Source organism: Eurosta solidaginis, chromosome 4, assembly GCF_040869045.1.
Source record: "Eurosta solidaginis isolate ZX-2024a chromosome 4, ASM4086904v1, whole genome shotgun sequence".
Taxonomy (NCBI): Eukaryota; Metazoa; Arthropoda; class Insecta; order Diptera; family Tephritidae; genus Eurosta; species Eurosta solidaginis.
This window is the reverse complement of record NC_090322.1, coordinates 251802368-251826157: the sequence shown is the minus strand read 5'-3', so window position 1 is coordinate 251826157 and position 23790 is coordinate 251802368. Positions and strand designations below refer to the sequence as shown.

At 39.9% G+C, this 23790-nt stretch overlaps 1 protein-coding gene and 1 non-coding gene across 14 annotated transcripts in view; both read left to right on the top strand.

The window, feature by feature from the left end:
• Window positions 1-23790, top strand: part of LOC137251305 (uncharacterized) — a 166750-nt gene that overhangs the window by 107641 nt on the left and 35319 nt on the right. The window lies entirely within an intron of this gene.
• Window positions 17628-17732, top strand: TRNAI-UAU (transfer RNA isoleucine (anticodon UAU)). Its single transcript has 2 exons — window positions 17628-17665; window positions 17697-17732. It is a non-coding gene; the product is annotated as a tRNA-Ile (tRNA).

Below are 23790 nucleotides of genomic sequence, written 5' to 3'. Positions count from 1 at the left end.
AATTTTATATATCACTGTGAAAAACTTAGTTTACTTGTAATTTTGACATACACTATCCTTTTTTTAGGAGACATACGTTCCTCAGCTGCTTATTACATAAGATTAAATAAAAAAATAAACTGTTATCATTGAAAACATTTGTTAGCATACCCCTTATCCTCCAAAACCGTAATATTCGAAAATTTTCAATGAAAAAAAGCTGGCATCTAATAGAATGGATTAAATAACAACAAATAAGACTTGCTTACCCAGGAGTACAATGTTTGTCTGCGAGTTTCAGTACAAAAGTAGAAAAATCTTGCAATCAATTTTGCAGAGTTAATGCACCAGGCTCACAGTAGTGGTAACACAAAAAATATCAACCGCAACAGCTCTAGAGGTAATGAAGCTTAAAAATGTTTCACTAATATTTAAAAGCTGTGTCCGTATCGCGTATCACGATCGTGATCAAAAACTATTTTTATAATCAGTTGAGCCATGTCCGTCCGTCCGTCTGTCCGTTAACACGATAATTTGAGTAAATTTCGAGGTATCTTGATGAAATATGGTACGTAGGTTCCTGAGCACTCATCTCAGATTGCTATTTAAAATGAACAATATCGGACTATAACCACGCCCACTTTTTCGATATCGAAAATTTAAAAAAACCGAAAAAGTGCGATAATTCATTACCAAAGACGGATAAACCGATGAAACTTGGTAGGTGTGTTGAACTGATGACGCAGAATAGAAAATTAGTAAAATTTTGGACAACGGGCGTGGCACTGCCCACATTTAAAAGAAGGTAATTTAAAAATTTTGCAAGCTGTAATTTGGCAGTCGTTGAAGATATCATGATGAAATTTGGCAGAAACGTTACTCCTGTTACTATATGCATGCTTAATAAAAATTAGCAAAATAGGAGAACGACCACGCCCACTTTTAAAAATTTTTTTTTTTTTAAGTCAAATTTGAACAAAAAATTTAATATCTTTACAGTATATAAGTAAATTATGTCAACATTCAACTACAGTAATGATATGGTGTAACAAAATGCAAAAATAAAAGAAAATTTTAAAATGCGCGTGGCTCCGCCCTTTATCATTTCATTTGTCTAGGATACTTTTAATGCCATAATTCGAACAAAAATTTACCAGTCCTTGTGAAATTTGGTAGGGGCTTAGATTCTAGGACAATAACTTATTCTGTGAAAAAGGGCGAAATCGGTTGAAGCCACGCCCAGTTTTTATACACAGTCGACCGCCTGTCCTTCCGCTCGGCCGTTAACTCGATAACTTGAGCAAAAATCGATATATCTTTACTAAACTCAGTTCACGTACTTATCTGAACTCACTTTGTATTGGTATAAAAAAAGGCCGAAATCCGACTATGACCACGCCCACTTTTTCGATATCGAAAATTACCAAAAACGAAAAAAATGCCATAATTCTATACCAAATACGAAAAAAAGGATGAAACATGGTATTTGGATTGGTTTATTGACGCAAAATATAACTTTAGAAAAAAACTTGGTAAAATGGGTGCGACACCTTCCATATTAAGTAGAACAAAATGAAAAAGTTCTGCAGGGCGAAATCAAAAGCCCTTGGAATCTTGGCAGGAATACTGTTCGTGGTATTGCATATATAAATAAATTAGCGGTACCCGAAAGAAGATGTTCTGGGTCACCCTGGTCCACATTTTGGTCGATATCTCGAAAACGCCTTCAAATATAAAACCCCTCATTAATACCTTTAATTTGATACCCATATCGTACAAACACATTCTAGAGTCACCCCTGGTCCACCTTTATGGCGATATATCGAAAAGGCGTCCACCTATAGAACTGAGCCCCACGCCCTTTTAAAATACTCATTAACACCTTTCATTTGATACCCATATCGTACAAACATATTCTAGAGTCACCCCTGGTCCACCTTTATGGCGATATCTCGAAAAGGCGACCACCTATAGAACTAAGGCCAACTCCCTTTTAAAAAGACTCATTAACACCTTTCATTTGATACCCATATTGTACAAACGCATTCTAGAGTCACCCCGGGTCCACCTTTATGCCGATATCTCGAAAAGGCGTCCACCTATAGAACTAAGGCCCACTCCCTTTTGAAATACTCATTAACACCTTTCGTTTGATACCCATATTGTACAAACGCATTCTAGAGTCACCCCGGGTCCACCTTTATGTCGATATCTCGAAAAGGCGACCACCTATACAACTACCACCACTCCCTTTTAAAACCCTCATTAATACCTTTAATTTGATACCGATATCGTACAAACACATTCTAGAGTCACCCCTGGTCCCCCTTTATGGCGATATCTCGAAAAGGCGTCCACATATAGAACTAAGGCCCACGACCTTTTAAAATACTCATTAACACCTTTCGTTTGATATCCATATTGTACAAACGCATTCTAGAGTCACCCCTGGTCCACCTTTATGCCGATATCTCGAAAAGGCGACCACCTATATAACTACCACCACTCCATTTTAAAACCCTCATTAATACCTTTAATTTGGTACAAATATCGTACAAACACATTCTAGAGTCACCCCTGGTCCACCTTTATGGCGATATTTCGAAAAGCCTGCACCTATAGAACTAAGCCCCACGCCCTTTTAAAATACTCATTAACACCTTTCGTTTGATATCCATATTGTACAAACGCATTCTAGATTCACCCCTGGTCCACCTTAATGAGGAGATATCTCAAAAAGGCGTCCCCCTATAGAACGCCTTTTTAAAATATTCATTAACACCTTTCATTTGATACCCATATCGTACAAACATATTCTAGAGTCACCCCTGGTCCACCTTTATGGCGATATCTCTAAAAGGCGACCACATATAGAACTAAGGCCCACTCCCTTTTAAAAAGGCTCATTAGCACCTTTCATTTGATACCCATATCGTACAAACACATTCTAGAGTCACCCCTGGTCCCCCTTTATGGCGATATCTCGAAAAGGCGTCCACCTATAGAACTAAGGCCCACGCCCTTTCAAAATACTCATTAACACCTTTCGTTTGATATCCATATTGTACAAACGCATTCTAGAGTCACCCCTGGTCCACCTTAATGGCGATATCTCGAAAAGGCGTCAACCTATAGAACTAAGCCCCACGCCCTTTTAAAATACTCATTAACACCTTTCGTTTGATATCCATATTGTACAAACGCATTCTAGAGTCACCCCTGGTCCATCTTTATGCCGATATCTCGAAAAGGCGACCACCTATACAAGTACCACCACTCCCTTTTAAAACCCTCATTAATACCTTTAATTTGATACCGATATCGTACAAACACATTCTAGAGTCACCCCTGGTCCCCCTTTATGGCGATATCTCGAAAAGGCGTCCACCTATAGAACTAAGGCCCACTCCCGTTTGAAATACTCATTAACACCTTTCGTTTGATACCCATATTGTACAAACGCATTCTAGAGTCACCCCGGGTCCACCTTTATGCCGATATCTCGAAAAGGCGACCACCTATACAACTACCACCACTCCTTTTTAAAACCCTCATTAATACCTTTAATTTGATAGCGATATCGTACAAACACATTCTAGAGTCACCCCTGGTCCCACTTTAAGGCGATATCTCGAAAAGGCGTCCACCTATAAAACTAAGGCCCACGCCCTTTCAAAATACTCATTAACACCTTTCGTTTGATATCCATATTGTACAAACGCATTCTAGAGTCACCCCTGGTCCACCTTAATGGCGATATCTCGAAAAGGCGCCAACCTATAGAACTAAGCCCCACGCCCTTTTAAAATACTCATTAACACCTTTCGTTTGATATCCATATTGTACAAACGCATTCTAGAGTCACCCCTGATCCACCTTTATGCCGATATCTCGAAAAGGCGACCACCTATACAACTACCACCACTCCCTTTTAAAGCCCTCATTAATACCTTTAATTTGATACCCATATCGTACAAACACATTCTAGGGTCACCCCTGGTCCACCTTTATGCCGATATCTCGAAAAGGCGTCAACCTATAGAACTAAGCCCCACGCCCTTTTAAAATACTCATTAACACCTTTCGTTTGATATCCATATTGTACAAACGCATTCTAGAGTCACCCCTGGTCCACCTTTATGCCGATATCTCGAAAAGGCGACCACCTATACAACTACCACCACTCCCTTTTAAAGCCCTCATTAATACCTTTAATTTGATACCCATATCGTACAAACACATTCTAGAGTCATCCCTGGTCCACCTTAATGGCGATATCTCGAAAAGGTGTCAACCTATAGAACTAAGCCCCACGCCCTTTTAAAATACTCATTAACACCTTTCGTTTGATATCCATATTGTACAAACGCATTCTATAGTCACCCCTGGTCCACCTTTATGCCGATATCTCGAAAAGCCGACCACCTATACAACTACCACCAATCCCTTTTAAAACCCTCATTAATACCTTTAATTTGATACCCATATCGTACAAACACATTCTAGAGTCACCCCTGGTCCACCTTTATGGCGATATCTCCAAAAGGCCTGCACCTATAGAACTAAGCCCCACGCCCTTTTAAAATACTTATTAACACCTTTCGTTTGATACCCATATCGTACAAACACATTCTAGAATCAGCCCTGGTCCACCTTTATGGCGATATCTCGAAAAGGCGTCCACTCATAGACCTAATGCCCACTCCCTCTTAAAATGCTCATTAACACCTTTCATTTGATACCCATATCGTACAAACAAATTCGCTTCCCAAGGCAGTCGGTTCTATGTACCGTAGCGACTCGGGATTTTTCCCGACCAAGGACTGTCATTTTAGTGTGACCCCATTTAATTTGTTTCGTCCCTCCCACAAATTGTCATCCTCCCAGCAGCTCCTTGCAGCAGGACTGCTACATATTCTCTTACTCCGGGAAGGTATCGAACCCAATCCGGGTCCGTCTCCTGACCCCGGTCCTGAGAAATGGTTTTGCTGCATTTGCCAGAAAAGAATCTTTTTAGGACGGTCATACTCTGTTCAGTGTGTCTCGTGCAAGGGATGGTTGCATTGGACAGGTTGTTCTGGGCTTGATCCCAAAACCCGACGTCCACGTAACTTTTATAAATCTTTTGTGGCTCCTTGCTGCTCACGCGCAAGGGCGTCCCGTAGTCTACTCCTAATCGCCCCTCCACTACCTTCCAGCAGCCTCGCTGCTCAGCAAGCCACAACAAGTACCCGCTGCTGCTCGCGCCCCACGGCGCCAAAAACTCAAACAGCTGATACCACTCATAACTACTACCTTCGTAGTAGAGCTGGTAGCAATGCTGAGCATCAGCCCACGCCCCCGTCTTCTTCTCCCCCCTCTTTTCTGGCAGCAATCGTGCAGGTCAGGGAAACAGACTCTTAGTCCCTACCTCCGTTTGCACCGTCTGCCAGCACAGAATATATAGGTTTGCGACATCCGCTCAATGCAGCTCCTGCCTTGGGTGGTGCCACTTTCCTAGATGTTCTGGTCTCCGCGACGGCAACCCCTCGACGGGTTTCATCGCGCCATGTTGCCAGGTCGCAAACCCAAATCATCCGGGTACCCCAATGCTTTCCGAAGGGCGCCCAGCAGTTGCGTCCTGGCCTTCCACAACCTAGGCGTAGTCACCCGTCACTTACCCCTAGAGTGGCGGCGTCACCCCTCATGCACTTTAGAATTCTGCAGTTAAACTGTAATGGACTAACTGGGAAGATTACGGAGATAGTCGATTTCATGAAGCGGCACAACATCCGCATTGCTGCGATTCAAGAGACTAAACTCACAGCAAGATCTGCATTGCAGACCTGCTCTGGGTATAATGTCCACAGGAAGGACCGCGAGAGCGGAAATGGAGACGGCCTCGCGTTTATTATACACCACTCTGTGCAATATCATATATTTGATCCTGGCATCGACCGCAGGGACAATGTCTTAGAACGTCAAGGCCTATCTGTCCGGTCAGGCGATGCAAATCTAGAAATCATCAACATCTACATCCCTCCTGTCACCTGTTGCCCCAGTGGATACCGCCCTAAAATCGAGGCCTTACTCACTGGCAACAATCGCATTATCTTAGGCGATTTCAATGCCCATCACGACCTATGGCATTCAAACTTGCGGGCGGACAGTAGGGGTGAGATGTTGGCGGATCAAATAGAAGAAACGACGTTCTGCACAATAAACGGAGATGCCCCCAGTAGGAAGCTGTCATAGCTCGCCAGATATCTCAATCGTGAGCGCAGAACTCGTAAACTGCGTCAACTGTCAGCCGATGGTAACATTGGCATCCGACCACCTGCCCATACTTATTTCGTTCGAGCGTACCGCCGACTTCATCGTCACCGAAAAACGCACTTTCATAAACTTCAAAAAAGGAAAGTGGGAAGAATATAAATCTGCAACAGACAGCAGCTTTGCTGCCCTCCCTATCCCGACTGATGCCCACCAAGGGGAGCGTGCCTTCCATAAGGTTATTGAATCCGCCTCGGCACATTTCATTCCCGCCGGGAGAATTCCCGAAATCCGGCCCCACTTCCCGGCGGAGGCCGCGAGCTTAGCGAGGGAACGCGACCTTATAAGACAGCTTGATCCAGGCGACCCCCAAATAAGGGATATAAACCAACGCATCAGATTGCTTGTGGACGAACACAAGCGGGCGAAATGGGAAGAGCACCTAAGAGGTTGTAACCTCTCTACCGGTGTAGGTAAACTTTGGTCCACCGTAAAGTCCCTATCGAATCCGACTAAGCACAAAGGCAAAGTTTCCATCGCCTTTGGCGATAAGGTGCTGTCGGATGCGGAAAAATGCGCGAGCGCTTTCTGCCGACAATATATAATGCATCCTACGGTCGACAAAGCTAGACGGATAGCCAATAGACACGCACATAAACACAAATTCAGCGCGTCACCAATCACCATCACCGCTAGAGAGGTTGAGGACGCCATTGGTCGCGCTAAACCATCCAAAGCAGTGGGCCCAGACGGCATAGCCGTGCCGATGCTTAAAAACCTAGGGAAAGCGGGTTTCAAATATTTAGCGCATGTCTTCAACCAGTCTCTCTCCACCTTTGCCATACCCGAGAAATGGAAAATGGCCAAGGTGGCCCCGCTACTAAAGCCTGGGAAACCAGCTAACGTAGGTGAGTCATATCGTCCGATATCTCTCCTATCGCCAGTGGCAAAGACGCTTGAAGCCATTTTGCTCTCTTATTTCCAAGCACATTTGCAGCTAGCCCCTCATCAGCATGGCTTCAGAAAACTCTATAGCACTACCTCCGCGCTAAATGTCATTAGCACCCAGATAAATTGGGGTTTGAATCAATACCCCCACCATAGAACAGTACTCGTAGCGCTAGACCTATCAAAAGCCTTTGATACGGTCAACCATGGCTCATTACTGCAAGACCTGGAAGGGTCTACCCTTGTCTTAAAAGGTGGACCGCAAATTATCTGGGTGGTCGGCAGGCATCGGTGCAATTCAGAAACGAAACATCAAAACCAAGGAGAATTAAACAAGGGGTGCCACAGGGTGGTGTCCTATCCCCACTTTTGTTTAATTTCTACTTATCTAAGCTACCTTCACCACCGGAAGGAGTCACAATCGTTTCCTACGCCGATGACTGCACAATAATGGCCACAGGCCCAGGCCCAGAGATCGATGAGCTATGCAATAAAATAAACGGCTATCTCCCTGATCTCTCCAGTTTTTTCGCCTCGCGAAACCTGGCATTGTCACCGACTAAATCTTCCGCGACCTTATTTACAACATGGACGCCCCAAATGTCGACCATATTGAACATCCACGTCGATGGCACTACGCTACCGACTGTCCTACACCCCAAAATCTTGGGTGTGACGTTTGATCAGGATCTACATTTTGGTGCGCACGCAACCGCAATTGTTCCGAGAATTCAGAGCCGTAATAAAATCCTCAAATTCCTTGCTGGCAGTACCTGGGGAAAAGATAAAGAAACGCTCATGACCACATACAAAGCAATTAGCCAGCCGATAACGTGCTACGCGTCACTCATATGGTCGCCAAGCCTAAAAACTACCCACTGGAAGAAACTACAGGCCTGCCAAAATACTGCTCTCAGAATCGCCACGGGCTGTCTTCTTATGTCCCCAGAATACCATCTGCATAATGAGGCGAGAATACTCCCCATCAGGGAGAGAAATGAGATGCTGACCAAACAGTTTCTGTTGAATACCCAGAAACCTGGGCATCCCAACAGACATCTGATTGACGAACCAGCACCGCCTAGGGGCCTAAGGAGTCATCTCCGTAAGCATTTTGAGGAAATACGGCACCTGAGAACCCAGCCGTATGAAGCGAAAAAAGACAAGCAGGTCCTTGGTGAACTCCATAGACAGGCGTCGGACCTTTATGTCGGGAATTGCCCGGTGAATCCAGTACTTGAAGAAAAATATCCAGAACTCGTGGAAGAGGAACGCATACTCCCCAGGGAAACGCGTGTCACTCTTGCTCAACTTCGTTCTGGATACTGTAACAGGTTAAACTCTTACCTATCCAGAATCAACCCTGATATACAGAATGTATGCCTCGCTTGCAATGTGTCCCCACATGACACCAACCATCTCTTCAATTGTAATGTGGAACCAACGCCTCTAACACCCCTTTCCTTATGGTCCACCCCTGTTGAAACGGCAAGTTTCCTTGGACTCCCGTTAGAGGATATTGATGACAATTTGTGATCGTTCGCGGCTATTAGGTGGGGCGAGCATTGCTACAACAACAACAACAGCAAGAGTCAACCCTGATCCACCTTTATGGCGATATCCCTAAATGGCGTCCACCTATAGAACTATGGCCCACTCCCTCATAAAATACTCTTTAATACCTTTCATTTGATACACATGTCATACAAACACATTCCAGGATTACTCCCGGTTAATTTTCCTACATGGTTATTTTCCCTTATGTTGTCACCATAGCTCTCAACTGAGTATGTAATGTTCGGTTACATCCGAACTTAACCTTCCTTACTTGTTGTAATTACCATAGCTCTAATATGGTGAATCGGAGTAATAACATACATATGTGAGATGCGGAAAATTCGTAATCATTATATCAGTAACTGATTGTCATTTTCAAAAAAATGGTTGACCGTTTCAGATCTATCGTTTAGAGTGAAAATGGTTTCCGATTCGTGATCGTAAAACACGATACGGGCCCTTGTAGTGAAAATATTTTCAGCTTCAGCTGAGTGCACTAAAATTTTTCTTCACTTATTTGAGTGGAGCATAAAAAATTTCCTATAATGATATTCTGTTTCACCCAGCTGAGCGATAGTGCAAAAATGAAATGACTGAAGTAATTTTTTTAGTCCACTGGAAAAAAGCAGCGCTATCACTAAGCTGAAAAAAAAAGAATAATACGTACTCAAATTTTTCTAATACAGTGTAATGCTAATGGAAGTGTAATTCAATCAAAATTTAGTCCACTAGCTAGTGTTGTGAAACCAGGAACATACTTCAAAAGCCTGGGAGTATGCAGCAAAAGAAGAAAAAATAAAGACTAAAAATTTTAAATGTAATTCGGAGGCCAAGTGAATTGCAATTCTGTCACACAAATTTCCGGTAAAGGGCGCACCGAAGGAGGTTTTAGAAAAATTGTTCGAAACGAGGGAAATATTGCAATCAATTTTTAAGAAATTTCTCATTGTGCTATGAACTTGATATCTCGCATTGTATAGAGCACCGATACAATACACAAAAGTTAGAAGAAAACTGTGGTAGGTAGCGTACGGATCGAGGTAGTTACATCCCAGCCTTGAAGTAGAAAACTGTGAAAACTCGCGATACATTTTAAGGAGACTTTCCATTAGCTACAAACTTAAATTATCGCTTACTGTTCAGAAATCGGAGACAAAGCAGATTGAACGAAATACAAGTTTGTTAGTCATCGCACTGATCGAGATAATTAGAAAATTCGTCAAAGGTTTTTAACTTTTCTAACGAATTACAGCATGGACACTTGGAACATATGTAGTTAAGAAACAGATGACGAAGCGGTGTAAAAAAAAGTTTTTTTAAATTGCGAACGTAGCGAGACTTTTTTCGCAGCACTTAAAAGTAGATAATAACAAGTAAGGAAGGCTAAGTTCGGGTGTAACCGAACATTACATACTCAGTTGAGAGCTATGGAGACAAAGTAAGGGAAAAGCACCATGTAGGAATATGAACCTAGGGTTTCCAGGGTTTCCAGGGTGTTTTTATGACATGTGTATCAAATGGAAGGTATTAATGAGTATTTTAAGAGGGCGTGGGCCTTAGTTCTATAGGTGGACACCGTTTCGAGATATCGCCATAAAGATGGACCAGGCCTGACTCTGGAATTTGTTTGTACGATATGGGTATCAAATGAAATGTGTTAATGATAATTTTAAAAGGGAGTGGGCCTAAGTTCTATAGGTGGACGCCTTTTCGAGATATCGCCATAAAGGTGGACCAGGGGTGAATCTAGAATTTATTTTGTACGATATGGGTATCAAATGAAAGGTATTAATAGTATTTTAAAAGGGCGTGGGCGTAAGTTCTATAGATGGACGCCGTTTCGAGATATCGCCATAAAGATGGACCAGGGGTGACTCTAGAATTTTTTTGTACGATATGGGTATCAAATGAAAGGTATTAATGAGTATTTTATAAGGGCGTGGGCCTAAGTTCTATAGACGGACGCCGTTTCGAGATATCGCCATAAAGATGGACCAGGGGTAACTCTAGAATTTGTTTGTACTATGTGGGTATCAAATGAAAGGTGTTAATGAGTATTTTAAAAGGGCGTGGGCCTTAGTTCTATAGGTGGACGCCTTTTCGAGATATCGCCATAAAGGTGGACCAGGGGTGACTCTAGATTTTGTTTGTACGATATGGGTATCAAATGAAAGGTGTTAATGAGTATTTTAAAAAGGAGTGGGCCTTAGTTCTATATGTGACGCATTTTCGAGATATCGCCATAAACGTGGACCAGGGGTGACTCTAGAATTTGTCTGTACTATATGGGTATCAAATGAAAGGTGTTAATGAGTATTTTAAAAGGGCGTGGGCCTTAGTTCTATAGGTGGACGCCTTTCCGAGATATCGGCATAAAGGTGGACCAGGGGTGACTCTAGAATTTGTTTGTACGATATGGGTATCAAATGATAGATGTTAATGAGTATGTTAAAAGGGCGTGGGCCTTAGTTCTATAGGTGGACGTCTTTTCGAAATATCGCCATAAAGGTGGACCAGGGGTGACTCTAGAATTTGTCTGTACTATATGGGTATCAAATGAAAGGTGTTAATGAGTATTTTAAAAGGGCGTGGGCCTTAGTTCTATAGGTGGACGCCTTTCCGAGATATCGGCATAAAGGTGGACCAGGGGTGACTCTAGAATTTGTTTGTACGATATGGGTATCAAATGAAAGGTGGTAATGAGTATTTTAAAAGGACGTGGGACTTATTTCTATAGGTGGACGCCTTTTCGAGATATCGGCATAAAGGTGGACCAGGGGTGACTATAGAATGCGTTTGTACAATATGGATATCAAACGAAAGGTGTTAATGAGTATTTTAAAAGGGCGTGGGGCTTACTTCTATAGGTTGACGCCTTTTCGAGATATCGCCATTAAGGTGGACCAGGGGTGACTCTAGAATGTGTTTGTACGATATGGGTATCAAATTAAAGGTATTAATGAGGGCTTTAAAAGGGAGTGGTGGTAGTTGTATAGGTGGTCGCCTTTTCGAGATATCGGCATAAAGGTGGACCAGGGGTGGCTCTAGAATTTGTTTGTACGATATGGGTATCAAATGAAAGGTGTTAATGATTATTTTAAAAGGGCGTGGGCCTTAGTTCTATAGGTTGACGCCTTTTCGAAATATCGCCATAAAGGTGGACCAGGGGTGACTCTAGAATTTGTTTGTACGATATGGGTATCAAATGAAAGGTGTTAATGAGTATGTTTAAAGGGCGTGGGCCTTAGTTCTATAGGTGGACGCCTTTTCGAAATATCGCCATAAAGGGTCCACCTTTGGGTATCAAATGAAAGGTGTTAATGAGTATTTTAAAAAGAAGTGGGCCTTAGTTCTATATGTGGACGCCTTTTCGAGATACCGCCATAAACGTGGACCAGGGGTGACTCTAGAATGTGTTTGTACGATATGGGTATCAAATTAAAGGTATTAATGAGGGTTTTAAAATGGAGTGGCCCTTAGTTGTGTATGTGAAGGCGTTTTCGAGATATCGACCAAAATGTGGACCAGGGTGATCCAGAACATCATCTGTCGGGTTCCGCTAATTTATTTATATATGTAATACCACGAACAGTATTCTTTCCAAGATTCCAAGGGCTTTTGATTTCGCCCTGCAAAACTTTTTCATTTTCTTATACTTAATATGGTAGGTGTCACACCCATTTTACCAAGTTTGTTTCTAAAGTTATATTTTGCGTCAATAGACCAATACGATTACCATGTTTCATCCCTTTTTTAAAAAGTGGGCGTGGTCGTTCTCCGATTTTGCTAATTTTTATTAAGCAGACATATAGTAATAAGGGTAACGTTCCTGCCAAATTTGATCATGATATCTTCAACGACTGCCAAATTACAGCTTGCAAAACTTCTAAATTACCTTCTTTTAAAAGTGGGCGGTGCCACGCCCATTGTCCAAAATTTTAATAGTTTTCTATTCTTCGTCATAAGCTCAACTCACCTACCAAGTTTCATCGCTTAATCCATATTTGGTATTGAATTATCGCACTTTCTCGATTTTTCGAAATTTTCGATATCGAAAAAGTGGGCGTGGTTATTGTCCGATATCGTTCATTTTAAAAAGCGATCTGAGATGAGTGCGCAGGAACCTACATACCAAATTTCATCAAGATACCTCAAAATTTACTCAAGTTATCGTGTTAACGGACAGACGGACGGACATGGCTCAATCGAATTTTTTTTCGATACTGATGATTTTGATATATGGAAGTCTATATCTATCTCGATTCCTTTATACCTGTACAATCAACCGTTATCCAATCGAAGTTAATATACTCTGTGAGCTCTGCTCAAGTGAGTATAAAAAGGAGGAACAAAAGTTTTGAATACTAACTTTATATAAATGGATGAAAAGCCAGCGATAAATGTATTTTTAAAAACAAACTTTTTTCTAATTGCAAACATTTTTCCAATTTTGTTGTTGTTGCTTTGTCCGGGACTTGAACCCAATATATTCGGTGGATTATGCTAGCACATTACACCCACACCACGCCGACCGTCGAAATTTTAATGATAGTCGTTGTAGACAGCTTATTTGCTATTGTTAAGGACACATTATATATATGAATTGAAATGCAGTTGAAACGTACTTAATGTTTACATGTTTTTAATCTCCTTTTTATACTCAGTTGAGCAGAGCTCTCAGAGTATATTAAATTTGATTGGATAACGGTTGGTTGTACAGGTATAAAGGAATCGAGATAGATATAGACTTCCATATATCAAAATCATCAGTATCGAAAAAAAATTTGATTGAGCCATGTCCGTCCGTCCGTCCGCCCGTCTGTCCGTTAACACGATAACTTGAGTAAATTTTGAGGTATCTTGATGAAATTTGGTATGTAGATTCCTGGGCACTCATCTCAGGTCGCTATTTAAAATGAACGATATCGGACAATAACCACGCCCACTTTTTCGATATCGAAAATTTCGAAAAACCGAAAAAATGCGATAATTCATTGCCAAAGGCGGATAAAGCGATGAAACTTGGGCCGTCGTTGAAGATATAATGATGAAATTTGGCAGGAACGTTACTACTATTACTATATATGTATGTGCTAAATAAAAATTAGCAAAATTGGATGAAGAGCACGCCCACTTTTTTAAAAAAAATTTTTTTTAATTAAAATTTTAACAAAAAATTTAATATCTTTACTGTATATAAGTAAATTAAGTCAAAATTCAACTCTAGTAATGATATGATGCAAAGAAATACAAAAATAAAAGAAAATTTCAAAATGGGCGTGGCTCGGCCGTTAACACAATAACTTGAGCAAAAACCGATATATCTTTACTAAACTTAGTCCACGTACTTATCTGAACTCACTTTATCTTGGTATAAAAAATGGCCGAAATCCGACCATAACCACGCCCACATTATCGATATCGAAAATTACGAAAAATGAAAAAAAATGCCATAATTCTATACCAAATACGAAAAAAGGGATGAAACATGGTAATTGGATTGGTTTATTGACGCAAAATATTACTTTGGAAAAAACTTTGTAAAATGGTCGTGACACCTACCATATTAAGTAGAAGAAAATGAAAAAGTTCTACAAGGCAAAATCAACAAGCCTTGGAATCTTGGCAGGAATACTGTTAGAGGTATTTCATATATAAATAAATTAGCAGTACCCGACAGATGATTTTCTGGATCACCTGGTCCACATTTTGGTCGATATCGCGAAAACGCCTTCACATATACATCTAAGGACCACTCGCTTTTAAAACCCTCATTAATACCTTTAATTTGATATCCATATCGTACAAACACATTATAGAGTCACCCCTGGCCCACCCTAATGGCGATATCTTGAAAAGGCGTGCACCTATACCCCTAATGCCCATTCCCTCTTAAAATGCTCAGTAACACCTTTCGTTTGATACCCATATCGTACAAACATTCTAGAGTCACCCCTGGCCCACCCTAATGGCGATATCTTGAAAAGGCGTCCACCTATAGACCTAATGCCCACTCCCTCTTAAAATGCTCAGTAACACCTTTCGTTTGATACCCACATCGTACAAACATGCTAGAGTCACCCCTGGCCCACCCTAATGGCGATATCTCGAAAAGGCGTCCACCTATAGACCTAGTGCCCACTCCCTCTTAAAATGCTCAGTAACACCTTTCGTGTGATACCCATATCGTACAAACATTCTAGAGTCACCCTTGGTCCACCTTTATGGCGATATCTCGAAAAGGCGTCCACCTATAGAACTAAGGATTACTCCCTTTTAAAATACTCATTACCACCTTTCATTTGATACCCATATCGTACAAACACATTCTAGAGTCACCCTGGCCCACCCTAATGGCGATATCTCGAAAAGGCGTCCACCTATAGACCTAATGCCCACTCCCTCTTAAAATACTCAGCAACACCTTTCGTTTGATACCCATATCGTACAAACATTCTAGAGTCACCCTTGGTCCATCTTTATGGCGATATCTCGAAAAGGCGTCCACCTATAGAACTAAGGATTACTCCCTTTTAAAATACTCATTACCAACTTTCATTTGATACCCATATCGTACAAACACATTCTTGAGTCACCCCTGGCCCACCCTAATGGTGATATCTCGAAAAGGCGTCCACCTGTAGACCTAATGCCCACTCCCTTTTAAAATGCTCAGTAACACCTTTCGTTTGATACCCATATCGTACAAACATTCTAGAGTCACCCCTGGCCCACCCTAATGGCGATATCTCGAAAAGGCTTCCACGTATAGACCTAATGCCCACTCCCTCTTAAAATGCTCAGTAACACCTTTCGTTTGATACCCATATCGTACAAACACATTCTAGAGTCACCCCTGGCCCACCCTAATGGCGATATCTCGAAAAGGCGTCCACGTATAGACCTAATGCCCACTCCCTCTTAAAATGCTCAGTAACACCTTTCGTTTGATACCCATATCGTACAAACATTCTAGAGTCACCCCTGGCCCACCTTTATGGCGATATCTCGAAAAGGCGTCCACCTATGGAACTAAGGATCACTCCCTTTGAAAATACTCATGACCACCTTTCATTTGATACCCATATCGTACAAACATATTCTAGAGTCACCCCTGGTCCACCTTTATGGCGATTTCTCGAAAAGGCGTTCACCTATAGAACTAAAGCCCATTCCCTTTTAAAATGCTCATTACCACCTTTCATTTGATACCCATATCGTACAAACACATTCTAGAGGCACCCCTGGCCCACCTTAATGGCGATATCTCGAAAAGGCGTCCACCGATAGACCTAAGGCCCACTCCCTCTTAAAATGCTCAATAACACCTTTAATTTGATACCCATATCGTACAAACAAATTCTAGAGTCAGCCCTGGTCCACCATTATGGCGATATCCCTAAATGGCGTCCATCCATGGAACTATGGCCTACTCTCTCTTAAAATACTATTTAATACCTTCCATTTGATACCCATGTCATACAACCACATTCCAGGGTTACCCTAGGTTCATTTTCCTACATGGTGATTTTCCTTATTTTGTCTCCATAGCTCTCAACTGGGTATGTAATGTTCGGTTACACCCGAACTTAGCCTTCCTTACTTGTTTATTTTAGGTATAAGACCAACTTTGTTCGTCTAATATCGAAAGACTTGTGCATGAACCTTTAAAGTTTGATTTCACTTGTTTGCACTCTTCTGAAGCGTTTGATTTTTCGAAACCGGTTGCTTTATTGGCACCAATTACATTTTTGGAACGGTTACTTTTTTCAAGATCCGTTTCCTTTTCAACAACCGGTTAATTTTTGAAACTTGTTATGTTATTCAAACCGGTGACTTTTTTCAAGATTCGTTTCCTTTTCTACAACCGGTTAATTTTTGGAACTTGTTACGGTACTCAAACCGGTTACTTTTTTCAAAATCCGTTTCCTTTTCTACAACCGGTTAATTTTTGAAACTTGTTATGTTATTCAAACGCGATTACTTTTATCAAGCGGGTTACTTTTTTCAAACCGGTTACCTTTTCATTTCAGTTATTTTTTCCAAGCGGTTAAATATTTCTTTCAAACTGATTTCAAACTGGTTATTTTTACGAATCCGTTACTCTCGTGCAACTTACATTTTTGTAGCCGGCTATTTTTTCAAACTAGACTGCTTGATTTTTTGGAATTAGTTAATTTTTTCGAGCGGGTGTTCTTTTGGACTAAGGAAAGAAAAAAATATTTCCTTACTATTTATCATACTTTTTTAGGTTGGACCTAAAATAAGTTTGCCTAGGAACGGGTTGTAACCAAAAAACGAAAATAGCTATAAAATCATTCCGTCCTTTATTATTATTTCGAATAACCAAATAACCAGGGCCACATGAATACCCGAAACAAAGTTTTGTAATTCCTGTGGAAAAATTGCAACTTGTTTGTTTGTATGAGGAATGAGGCACTCTAATGTACATATGTTTATTATTTAATATACATTTTGCACAGTATTCCATTCAATTTGCTCGTTGGCAATGATGAATAAAGTCATGACGTCACTACTACACACACACCTCATGACGTCACGAGTACACACATACATATCTACCGAATCTAGCTAAGCGAGTGCTTTGAGCAACTTTTTGTAGACGTTAAATATTAGTATTCAGAGAAAAGCACAGTGTTGTTAGGCAGCAAATGCTCGACTTCCACTTTGTTATACTTTGTTCTTGTTCCTCGGCTTGACTTGCCTTTTCCATATCGCGCGTACAAAAGTTATTCATTGTTCGCATATAAGCCGTACACCACATGCTTGGCTCCCCTTATCAAGTTTGTGCAGTTAGCCTGTATGATGGTGGTGATTCAACCGATGTGCTGTTCTGGCTGTTGTGTGACATTGGACAAGCCCTTCGCAGCGCTCCAGTGGCGCAATTGGTTAGCGCACGGTACTTATAATCAGTGACTCGTGTGTTGATGTTGTGAGCAATGCCGGGGTTGTGAGTTCGAGCCTCACCTGGAGCAGCGTTTAATATTTTATAAAACGTGTTTAATAAAGTTAATAAAGTTTTTATTTTTTATTTTTTGCAAATGTGTTCACTTACAAGCATATGCATTGCTAAAGTTTCGTGTGAAGTGTAGTACCATTTTTAAAATTTTTTCTATTACATGCGAATTATTTTTGTTTAATTTAATATAATTTTGGAATATTTTCTTTCGTTTATCTAATTCATATTCGCTAGGTGTTCAATTTACGCGCCATAAATATTTTGCTAATTTTAAATTTGTGAGCAATGAAATACACGTTTTCCTTTATCGCATGAGTAAATAAGCATTTTAATTGCCAATAAAATTGATTAAGCTCAATTGTTTGCACCTTTACTGTAGTTGGGGTAAAAATTACATACTTAGTTAATTGGTGCTCTAGCCGTAAATTGGTTTTTGGTCATCCACTTTAGCGAGGGTCTTGAAATTTGGTACATATCTAAATAGAGCAAGGCCATCTGTCGACTGGTAATGCACCCTCTAAAAACAGAGCTGGTTCTTTTTATTAGGATATAGAAGATCCCCGTTAGTACTTTCTGATAGTGTTAAGAATCTGCAACTATTTTGAACAGGAAACTGTCCTGAAGACCATATGTGGAGGGTAGGGATAGGAAAACCTCGCTTGTCTTGTACTGCTGAAGAGGGCCATCGATGAGAACTGGGGACTCTAGCCAAGGGTTGCACAGTGGATTTATGAATTCAGCGAAGCATCACTTTTGCCAACAAACGCTACTTTGGTCATATGTATTTAATTAGCGAGCTTTGCTCATATTGCTTTATACAATGGTTTTTGTAATTGATATTAGAGAAAAATTGTAAGTTTACAAACGGCGATGGTTACTGGGACATGTTTCTGAATTTCATTTCTTCATCAGCTAGCTTTTCGGGAGCTGAGCGTTGAACTCGAATCTCCAACATTCATATCAGTGCAAGCCTTTAGCTGCTAAGCCATATGAATGTCCCGTTGTTCGCTGTACAATTGGTCTCTAAGAGTTGCCTTTTTGTTTATATTCCTTTTGATACTTTGGATTGAGTAAGCAATTGAAAAGTAAAGTCCTCTCTCAGCAAATGAAGATCATGCTCTAAAAGTCACTTAGTGTAACCAACCTGGAGCTGGCAATAGCTTTGACTCAGCTCTCGGAAGAACCTGTCCTGATCATTTAGCGGAAACGATACCGACATATGTTATCGCTTAGGAAGGAAAAGAAATATACGATAGTGATCAGAATCGACTAGAGCTATTGTTGCTCAACAGTCGCGAGAAGAATCGAGCTGATGCTGGCAACAACAGTGGAGCATTATCACTGCAGGAAAGTGGACCATGGAACTAATTGCTGAACTGAACCCATGCTTAAAGTGGTCACACGGAGAGTTCGAGTCTTACCTGACGCAATTTCTAACCGGGCAAGGATACTTCTGCAAATATCTCCACCGAATGGGTTAGGTTGAAGAACCACACCTTCCTCGAAACAAGCACGTCTCCCAACAGCCAACGATGGAAGGATATTTATTTGGCGAACTATCCCGGGCCAGTGTTACGCACAATATGTTCTGCCGAAACGACAGATGGGATACGGTGAAAAATATGTGAGGCATATACTTATCATCAAACGAGAAGATGGCGCGTTAGCGTGAGGGTAGCCATTGAGCTCACGTGGCGAGCACCTGTGCCCGAACAAATGCTAAATGCGGTCTCAGGTTGGGGAAATCGCGCCGGCCATGGGCGATTAGGTTTTACTGGGCCGACTTTCTTAGAAAAAAGGAGACCTACACTCTGGGAACCTCGCAGTATTATTTAAAATGTCCTAGTCCTAGTCAGGGCATAAAACATTTCCACAAAACTAAAAAAAAGTAAAGTCTCCTTCTACGAATAAAATCACGCTCTGGTTTGGAATCGTAGGCGTTGTTGAGAGAAGATGAGGTGGCCCTTGGAGTGTTCTAGGAGAAAAGTTCTCCGAAATATGTATGATTCTGTCCAATGTGCCGGTAGCGAATATCGAAGGAGGTATAATGCGTTGTTGAGAGAAGATGAGGTGGCCCTTGGAGTGTTTTAGAAGAAAAGTTCTCCGAAAGATGTATGATTCTGTCCAATGTGCCGTTAGCGAATATCGAAGGAGGTATAATGATGAAATTAATGAGTTTAACGTAGATAAGAAGATAGTGCAACGCACCCAAGCATAAAGGTTGTGTTGGCTAGTTCACGTTATTCGAATGGATGAAGATGCTCCGGCGAAGAAAGTAGACCTATCACCACCTGCATTTGGACCTAAGCTGAGTAGAGAAGACTTGATCTCCCTTGGTGCTCCTAATTGGCTTCGGTTATCGCCTACCACACCGAAAATCACGAGTTTACGTTCCGGGCAAAGCAACATCAAAAATTTAGAAAACAAGTTATTTCAATTAGATCAAAACTTTTAGTAAGCGGTGTCGCTCCTCGACAGTGATTTGGCAATAACCTACTCCGAATGTATTTCTGGAATGAAAAGCTTTTCAGTGAAAATTCATCATTTCTCTTAAATTAAAAGGATCACAATGCGAATTGGAAGAGAGGATCGGTCTAAATATTTTCGCGTGTTGTATCTATTTATTTATTTATTAGAAATAGCAAATGATGATGAAATGCGTGCTCGTTAGAGAATCGAATATTATAATCTTCCATGTCAAAGTGCCATTGTTATCATCATTAATTTTGATGAAAGATCTGGTGCACTGCCGAGAGGTCTATTTGGCAAACTGAATGGTGATAAACGGTTATGGGTATGATGATGATAATAGTAATTATTCTCTAGGCCATTGAGTATAAATAGCAGGAAAAAAAACTTAAAAAATGGTGTTAAATTTGTCAAACCATTAACAATCTAAAACGAAATTATAAAAATGTGAATAACAAAACGGGAGAAAAAAAATAACAATACACTGAAGGAAAAAGACTGGTAAAATTAACCGAAATACGGGTCAATTCAACCGAAATTCCTGTACATTTTTATCCATCGCAACAAGATATTGAATCAGCTGCGCACAAATCGTTGATTCGTAATTGACCGTTTTAGTAGTCAAATGAACAAAAAAAGTTGTTGCGACAGCTTTGTACGAAAGTACCTATGTTGCCATATACGTAAATATGTGAATATTTAAATACACATGCTTGCTACATATACATACATATGCACGCACTTACTAACCGAACTTCAATTGGGCGTACATCAAATATGCTGGCACACATTAAACATTATACACTTTATTATTTTGTTTTATTAAAGGCACTTTCACCAAATTTTATATTTTATAATTTATTTAATTTATAGTTTTGAACTTCGCTTTGCAAATAGAAATGAAAATAGTAGTCATAAAACTGATTCTCAATTCTTTCAGTTGCAGCTCAGCTCATTCTTAATTTCATTTCTCGCATGTAGTTGCCACACTTAATTGTTTCGAACAAAACTTGTAGTATAAATGTTTGACATAACATTTTAAATAGAGAACATGTAAGTTATAGAAAAGTAAAGAATCAAATCGCAGGAAGGTAATTAACCACTGGAGTAACTTTACATGTAATTCGGCAAGTTTAATTTTCGTAACACTTTAAGTTGAAACGATTCCAAAACAACTCAAACTTTTATGTTGTCGGAAACATCAACATTAAAAAGGGTGTTTTTTTATTATCTTATTAGATTCGTTCACGTGAGTGAAAATTCCTAAAAACTTGAACAAAATGTTACTAATTTTGGAAAAGTCGTGTTAGTTCTAACAAAACTTTTGCAACAAGACGGCGCAATTTTGCATTTCGTTTGAAGAAGAAGTTGTAAAATTGTACCCGATAAATAGGTGTGCCGGTATCTCATAATTTTTTGCACAGTAAATTCAAAAAAGGGTTTTTCGTTTTATATTGATAACTGAAAAACTAGTTTTTTGTTGTTTGCCCAATTTGTGTGTTTCTTCGATTTGGTGGTTTTCTTATTTTGTGTTTTTTTTTTCAACAAGTGGCACCATCGTCATAAGCACAAAGTAGAGAGCGCAGTGAGCGTAAAATTCTCATTGAAATTTGCTCATGTATTGACTGTTGATCGCTGCTGAAATGACCAATGAGATCAGTTGTGTTAACAGAAAAATCAGTTAGATTGATTAGGAATCTGTCAATTTTACAGAATTTTGTTAACTTAAGAGCGGCAATTTCTCTTCTGTTGAAATGACTAAACTAATTTTTCGCTTGACAAAGAATCTTCGTTAAGTCAAGAACAAAAGAACAGATTTGTTGATTTTACTAGCACCATTTCTTTCAGTGTATTTGTATCTTGGTTATGCACTCTCTGCTGGCGAGTTCCAACAAAATATGAATTCCGACAAAAGATGACTTTGAGGTGCGACTTTGAAAATTAGATCAAACATTGTAATCGACTTCATTCAAACAGCTTATTTCAAAAATGTTTTCTCAATTTTTTTTTTTTTTTTGGATTATTCATAGCAGATCACTGCTTTGTGCTTTCATATTCGATTTCATAAAAGTCTCATAAATCATAAAATTGCCTGTACGGCAGTCAAGTCTCAGCGGTCTGCACAGCAGTGTCGAACACTAACCGTTAACAATTTTTAATATTTTATACATATGTATATGAGCAGCAAATTAATTAAATAAATGAGCTAACGAAAATATAACACACAACAATACATACATACAAATATCAAATATAAAAAAGCATACATAATTATTTCAAAAACATGCCTCTCATGTACTACTACACACAACTTTGCATGTCTCATAAAAAAGGCGCTAATTGGCCAAATGCATCTCTGGTTTTTGAACGTTGCTTTGCATATTCAAAAGCATAATTTTTATACTCAGTTGAGCAAAGCTCACAGAGTATATTAACTTTGATTGGATAACGGTTGGTTGTAAAGGTATAAAGGAATTGAGATAGATATAGACTTCCATATATCAAAATCATCAGGATCGAAAAATATTTGATTGAGCCATGTCCGTTCGTCCGTCCATTAACACGATAACTTGAGTAAATTTTGAGGTATCTTGATGAAATTTGGTATGTAGGTTCCTGAGCACTCATCTCAGATCGCTATTTAAAATGAGCAATATCGGACTATAACCACGGCCACTTTTTCGATATCGAAAATTTAGAAAAACGGAAAAAGTGCGATAATTCATTATCAAAGACGAATAAAGCGATGAAACTTGGAAGGTGAGTTGAACTTATGACGCAGAATAGAAAATTAGTAAAATTTTGGACAATGGGCGTGGCACCGCCCACTTTTAAGAGAAGGTAATTTAAAATTTTGCAAGCTGTAATTTGGCAGTCGTTGAAGATATCATGATGAAATTTGGCAGGAATGTTACTCCTTTTACTATATGTATGCTTAATAAAAATTAGCAAAATCGGAGAACGACCACGCCCACTTAAAAAAAAATTTTTTTAAAGTAAAATTTTAACAAAAGATTTAATATCTTTACAGTATATAAGTAAATTATGTCAACATTCAACTCCAGTAATGATATGGTGCAACAAAATGCAAAAATAAAAGAAAATTTCAAAATGGGCGTGGCTCCGCCCTTTTTCATTTAATTTGTCTAGGATACTTTTAATGCCATAAGTCGAACAAAAATTTACCAATCCTTGTGAAATTTGGAAGGGCTTAGATTCTGGGACGATAACATATTTCTGTGAAAAAGGGCGAAATCGGTTGAAGCAACGTCCAGTTTTGATACACAGTCGATCGTCTGTCCTTCCGCTCGGCCGTTAACACGATAACTTGAGCAAAAATCGATATATCTTTACTAAACTCAGTTCACGTACTTATCTGAACTCACTTTGTATTGGTATAAAAAATGGCCGAAATCGGAGTATGACCACGCCCACTTTTTCGATATCGAATATTAAAAAATATTAAAAAATGCCATATTTCTATACCAAATACGAAAAAAGGGATGAAACATGGTATTTGGATTGGTTTATTGTCGCAAAATATAACTTTAGAAAAAAGCTTTGTAAAATGGGTGTGACACGTACCATATTAAGTAGAAGAAAAT